The sequence below is a fragment of the Scylla paramamosain genome, chromosome 14 (genome assembly GCF_035594125.1).
Source record: "Scylla paramamosain isolate STU-SP2022 chromosome 14, ASM3559412v1, whole genome shotgun sequence".
Lineage (NCBI taxonomy): Eukaryota > Metazoa > Arthropoda > Malacostraca > Decapoda > Portunidae > Scylla > Scylla paramamosain.
In genome coordinates this window covers 17,677,985-17,684,673 of record NC_087164.1, presented here as the reverse complement: position 1 = coordinate 17,684,673, position 6,689 = coordinate 17,677,985, and positions in this window count along the sequence as shown.

Below are 6,689 nucleotides of genomic sequence, written 5' to 3'. Positions count from 1 at the left end.
TACTCTTCCTCTTTCTTTCCTCCCCTGAGGTCACTTTCTTCTTTTTTGCCTCCTCTCTGAGACTTGTCTCTTTGGTAGCATGTTCTCAAGCTCCATGTTTAGATGTCCTGAAGCGATTCTTACCTTCATGACCTTTGTCGTCGCTACCGGTATAGCACTCCTTTCTTGGAGCATCATGGTAACGTTTGGAAATGAATAAAAATGCAGGATAAAATGGTCATGAGAGACTATCGCTAGTAGCTGAATCCCTGATGCGACACTCACGGTGAAAGCCAGTCCAACACGTTTCAAAATGATCACCAAACCCCGAGTGATTTTCGGTAGGATGTGACTGTCCTGGCTGTATTACCTTTTTTTTTTTAAACCTAATCATGTCTATATGCTTCCATGGCTATCTGTCTGCTTACACCCTGTCTGATTTCGTTTTCCCAGTCAGCAATGTGGCGACCTTAGTCTGGCCAAGGAGACCAAAAAGTAATAAGGCTTTCTTAATTGTTTCTTTCAGAAAAAGTTCAATGGAGAGTTTTGAACGCGATTTGTAAGTTAGAGTATCAACACAACAAACATTTGTATAGCTTAATTGAGAAGAAAGTAACCCGAAAGAGTCATAGCTATGTAAACGTATAGTAACAAAAAACACCAATAAGTAACAAAAAAACACCAAAAAACACCAACACTTAAAGCAAAATAAATAACAGCAAAGTTACAGAAATCACCGCTAAGGTCATAAGACACGAGGAAAATATGTTGTACAGATGAAAACGAGTATTGTAGAGAGAGAGAGAGAGAGAGAGAGAGAGAGAGAGAGAGAGAGAGAGAGAGAGAGAGAGAGAGAGAGAGAGGGAGAAATTGGATTGCTGCGTTGGGAGGATTTTTTTCACTGCAAGGTAGTCCTGGTGATAGCTGTATGCATATTATCTGTCAATGCTCATATCATGTACTAAACAGGTAACTTTGGTTAATTCCTTTAGACCTTGCAGTAACTGCAGAAGTCAAATAAGTATCTGGAAACTCAGTTAAAAATTGTGATGTGTTCAAGTCTCTGTAATACAACACATTTTACATTTAACTGCCATCTGCAACGGATATGAAATGAATATTAAAATAAACTATTTCATCTTATAAGGAAAAGTTACTTGAACAATGATGTATACATGTTTTTTTTTTATATATAAAATTTCACATGAGCGCAACATTAAACTGCTTATATCAACCTTTTATTTCATCCCTCATGCGTGACACTCTGATGAACCACAGGGTTTTTTTTTCCAGCTGATTCAGTTACAGAGTTCTTTACGTGAAGCAGTTTGTGACTCAGAGAAAATAATAGGAAACCTGTGAAAGCGAGACACTTGGCAGTCAATGTATTAATGAACCTGACCGTGAGGGATATTGTACCATGTTGAAGTTGTCCTTATTTTGTGTCCTTATAATTGTTTCTTAATGATCTTTTCATGATAATATGACTTGTTTGAAAGGGGCTATGATTTACTGAAAACAGTAGTTACATTGTTTTATTGAAAACTACACAGAATTTATGATAATCATTGGAGTTGATCAAAGTAAAAGTTATGAACGTAAAAGATTTCTCTATTCTTCCTCCTCTCACGATTTGTCAAAGCATGGAATTTTCTTGCTGGATTCAAACAAGTCGTGAATTTTGTCTCGATTCAGAAAAGAGATCTAAATACAAATTCACTGGAACTGTTCTTATTTCAGCTTTCAGAGTGCTTATTAATACGGCCCCTGAGTCATATATTGCAAGTGCCTAGTGAATATGATATACGTATATGAGTACTCCATACTACAATAATATATCATTAGACTGTGTGTCTCATTCTACCTCGACTATGAAACAATAATGATGAAAGAAAAATCACGTGTTGTACTGAAAGAAGAAGACTCGTTGAGTATCCTCAGCAAAGCCATTGGATCTATGACAATAGGTAAAGTCAGTTGCGCTGCTCCGAAGGTTTGCTGGGCAACATGTTCTGTAGGAAAACTGTGGCTCTCGGCCATCAGCAGAGCCACCACCACCACAGAGACGAGGCCGAGAGCTTGAGGAGCTCGCGAGTGAAACATCTCGGGGTTCAGTAGCTGAACTGCTTGTTCGTGCTTTGTGCCTCACTTTATGTATGTGTAGGCCACGACTGCTGCTGTTGCCAGTTTTCTTATGTTGCATACTTATTGTCTTCTTTACAATATCTTTTACATTATTTCCCTTGTTTATATATATAGATCAGTGCCATCTGGTTCTTAGCGTCAGAAACACGAAATAACGTAACTATTCCTCTGTGCCATTATATGTATATATGTATAGTATTAGCTGCCAGCCATACTAGAGAGAGGTAGTAAGGGTCCGTCAAAACAAACATTACTCTAGCTACTGATGAATGCAATGTCTACAATTTTTTTCTCAACTGCTACTCCTCCACTTTTTATTTTACCTCTCTCTCTCTCTCTCTCTCTCTCTCTCTCTCTCTCTCTCTCTCTCTCTCTCTCTCTCTCTCTCTCTGGATGTTGAAAAAAAAAAAAAACTGTGGAAAGTTGAAACAATAGGAAATTTTCAGTTTGTGTATCTCCTGCTGCATTCTTGTACAATAGAATAATGTCCTTTTAAGTCACAGAAACTGTAAATAAACATATACGTATGTTTTACGTTACTATAAGAGTACAGCATATTCCACAGAGTTTAACGTCAGCAATGTAAACACTGGCTTATCTCGGGGGAAAAGAGGATTTGCCTAACCCCTGAGCCATGGCTACCCTCGCACGTCCGCTCTTGCTCAGGTCTGATGCCATGTAGGTAAAGGTAAAGGTGGGTCACACGCTATAGCTGCGCCTGGCCTCAGTACACATCTCCGTCCCATTGGTCTTTGAGCCTGCGAAGGGTGATACCTTTATTCCGGATGCACGTCCACTGTGACATCCGGTTTACCGAAGTTCATCTTTACCAGGTTTCCAGAAGGAAGGATGAATAACTGGATGAGCTGTGCGCAGACTATCCCAATTCCGATTTGATTTTGGGCTTCCGGCGCATAAACCGTTGCACCATGAAGGAGCATATGCCAAGGAGCCTTTCACGGTATTGTCAGTTAGATCCATACTATCCTCATGCACAACTGCCTATCCGTAATATCATGTCTATCAATACAGTTGTCTCGTTATAAGATACTGCAGTGCTCCATAACCAGTAAAAATCATCACTGAATCATTTGTATTTTCATGGTGCTCCTTTCCATATTCGTCAAAACGAGGCCTCAAAATTCATACTCTACCTAGACTAATACATAGCTTCACCTGTACCTATATTTTCAGAGCTTGCCTTCGCTTGGGCAATGATTGACACATTTGTTTCTTCATTCTTCTAACTTACAGTCTGGAGAACATTATCTTTCATAAAACGTCCTCGCCTTTTCCTCACTGAAACAAAGGTGTCTCATGCTACTGACAGCAATCCCTTCTCTCTTTCAACTTTTCTCTATCCTCACTTTCTTTCGAAAGCTGAATGTTGTATCTACTTGTGCAATGACATCTTGCTGTCATATCCATGCTTTTGAGTCTTTTAAATTTTCTACTGTTTTACTTCGACTTGCGAATAACTCTCAGACTGAATTAATTTGTGCTGTGTATCACTCACCCACCTCCTCTAAATATGGAACATTCTTTGATTATCTAATTTCCAAAGAGAAGCACATCCTGACTCATTTCCCTTTCGCTGATGTCTCCATTCTTGGAGACTTCATTGTTCATTACCAGCTTTGGTTTCTATTTCCTTTCACTGACCAACCTGATGAACTATTGCTGCAACCTTAATAATCTTCACGACCTAGAGCAATTAGTTCAGCACCCTACTCGTATTCCTGACCGCTAAATATTCTTGACCTTTTTGTAACCTCTAACCCCTCTGCTTATACTGTCACTCTGGAAGGATGCTTTGATCTGTATTTTGCTCTATCACTCCAGTTCCTCCTCAAGATCCTCTAAAGCAGGGATCCCTTCTGGCTTTTGCCTCTTCTAATCTGGGGTACCAAAGGAGATATCATTCTGATGTCCATGGAATAACTGCTGCTTCCGTGTCAGGGACCCATCTCTGTGTGATGAGTGCATAGCGAGGTGATTGTCTCTGACATGGACACACACATTCCTCAGTTTCTCCCTAAACCTTCCGAACATTGATAGAGAGGCGACCCACAAGCAGCATTTGAGCTTTCCATCTCCTGATACTATTATGCATTACATTTCTGACTGGAATCGTGTAACGACTGTTCTTGCATCTTACCTGATCAAGCTCTTCCTGCTTTGTCTATCAACATCTACCTTTGCTTCTTGCTGGAAGTTTGCTTACATTCAGCTTGTTTTTAAAAAGGGTGACCGCTCTAACTCTTCAAACTAACCACCTGCTTTAATATCTTGCCTTTCTTAAGTTCTGAATCTGTCATCAACAGGAAGATTCTTAAACATATATCACTTCCCAACCTTATGATTGCCAGTATGAGTTTTATCATGGCCGTTCCACTGGTAATCTGGTCTTCCTCATTGAATCTTTTAAGAATTTTGGTGGAGCTCTCGCTATTGCCTTAGGCATATCAAAAAAAACATTTGATAGAATCTGGGACAAAGCTTTAATTCCCAAACTGCTCTCTTGTGGCTTGTATATTTCTCTCTATAGCTTTATATCTCAAGTTTCCCTTCTGACCGTTCTATTGCTGCTTTTTGGGACACTCACTGTTCCTCTGGGTTATGTTTTGTGATCCACTCATTTTCTACTGCTCATCAATGATCTTCTAAATCGCTCAGAACTACTAAACACTTTTCACCGTCGTTTCCTAGACGTCCATGTGTCAGGAATGGAACAGTTCACGCAGTAAAGTCACAGATCTATCAACTTGACATGTAAGTCTCCCTTTCTTGCACTGAATATCCTTTGTCTATTTTTTAATAATAATCTAAACTGGAAATTTCACATTTCGTCTCACTAAAACAGCTTCCATTAAATTCGTTTTTTTTCTGAGCCGTCTTCGCCAGTATGCTCATCCTCCACAACTGCTAAATCTATACAAGAGTCTTATCCCACCTGTCTGGAGTATGTGTCTCATGTATTTGATGTTCCATTCATGCTGCTCTCTTAAACAGAGTGGAATGGAATGCATTCCGACTCATCAGTTCCTAACCTCAAACTGACTGTCTTCACTGTCTTTCTCTTCGCCGCAAGGTTCTCTTTACATCTTTTATAGCTAGCTTCACGCCAACTGCTCCTCTGATCTTGCTAACTAAATGCCTACCCTCGCTCTCATGGCCTCGCTGCGCTCAAGACTTGATACTGTTTCTCACCCCTGTTTTTCCGTCTCCGTAATGCAATAGTTAATTAAAGAACATATCCCAATAATCTGGTAAAGAAATAAATAAATTGAATATTTTCACTTTTTAATAGAGCTCTGGAACTGTGCAAAAATTGAAAAAAATGCGATATTTTTTTACTCTAAGGTTACATATAATTAGATAATGAAAGGTAAAAGAAGAATATCTATAATATATATAAATATATATATATATATATATATATATATATATATATATATATATATATATATATATATATATATATATATATATATATATATATATATATATAATATAAAGAGTGTATTGCAATCGAAAAAAAGTGTTTTTTAAATGTCTTCATGTTTTAGAAAGTGAAGTATGATTACTATCTGTGCCGCATTACTAAGAACTCAAAAGACTATTTTATATATGTATAATGATTCTTTTTTTTTTAAGTAAAAACATATCGCAATTATCAGATGAAAAATTTAAATTGAAATAGTTTTACGTTTTTTTTTTCTTACACAGGTCGGGACCTGTAAAAAAAAAAAAATTATAAAATATTTTCCTCTAAGGTTACAGATAATTAAATCATGAAAATTAGAAGAATCGTATTGGTATAAGAAATATATATCAATCGAAATAGTGTTTTTTTTAAGTTTCTTCATAAAAATAATTAGATATGACTATTATCTGTACCACACTCTTAAGAACTCAAAAGAATATTTCACATATGTATAATGGTTCTTTTATAAAAGTAAAGAACATATTCCAATTATTTGATAGAAAAAATTAAGTTGATTTTTTTTTTTTTTTGCGTTTTTTAACACAAGTCCGGACCTGTACAAAAAATAAATAAACAAATGAATAAGAATAAGTAAATAAATAAATAAAAGTTTTGCTATGAAATATGTTCCTCTAAGTAAAAGTATATTGATATAAGAAGTATATATCAATCGAAAAGTTTTTTTCTTAATTTTTTTTTTCATAATAAAAAAATATGATTATTATTTGTGCCGCACTACAAGGAACTCAAAAGACTATTTTACATAATATGTATAATTGTTCTCCTTTAATCAGCATTAGTTTTTTTTTTGCCTCTATAAGTGGTAAACTCTCACTCCCTACGTGCTTCTGAATTTCCTCTTGCCTATGACTTTAATTCTTTCAAGAGGGATGTTTCAATATCTTTCTCCAAAGTATATTTATTTCATTGTTTTTTTTTTAAACTTTCTTCTTTAGGGACTGGCACTTTTACTGCACTTTTTTTTTTTTTTCAGTTTTGTTGCTCTAGGCCAGAGCTCTTTTTTACATAAAAATTCCTTTATAATTTTTTCTTTTCCTTCCTCTATTTGATCTATGTC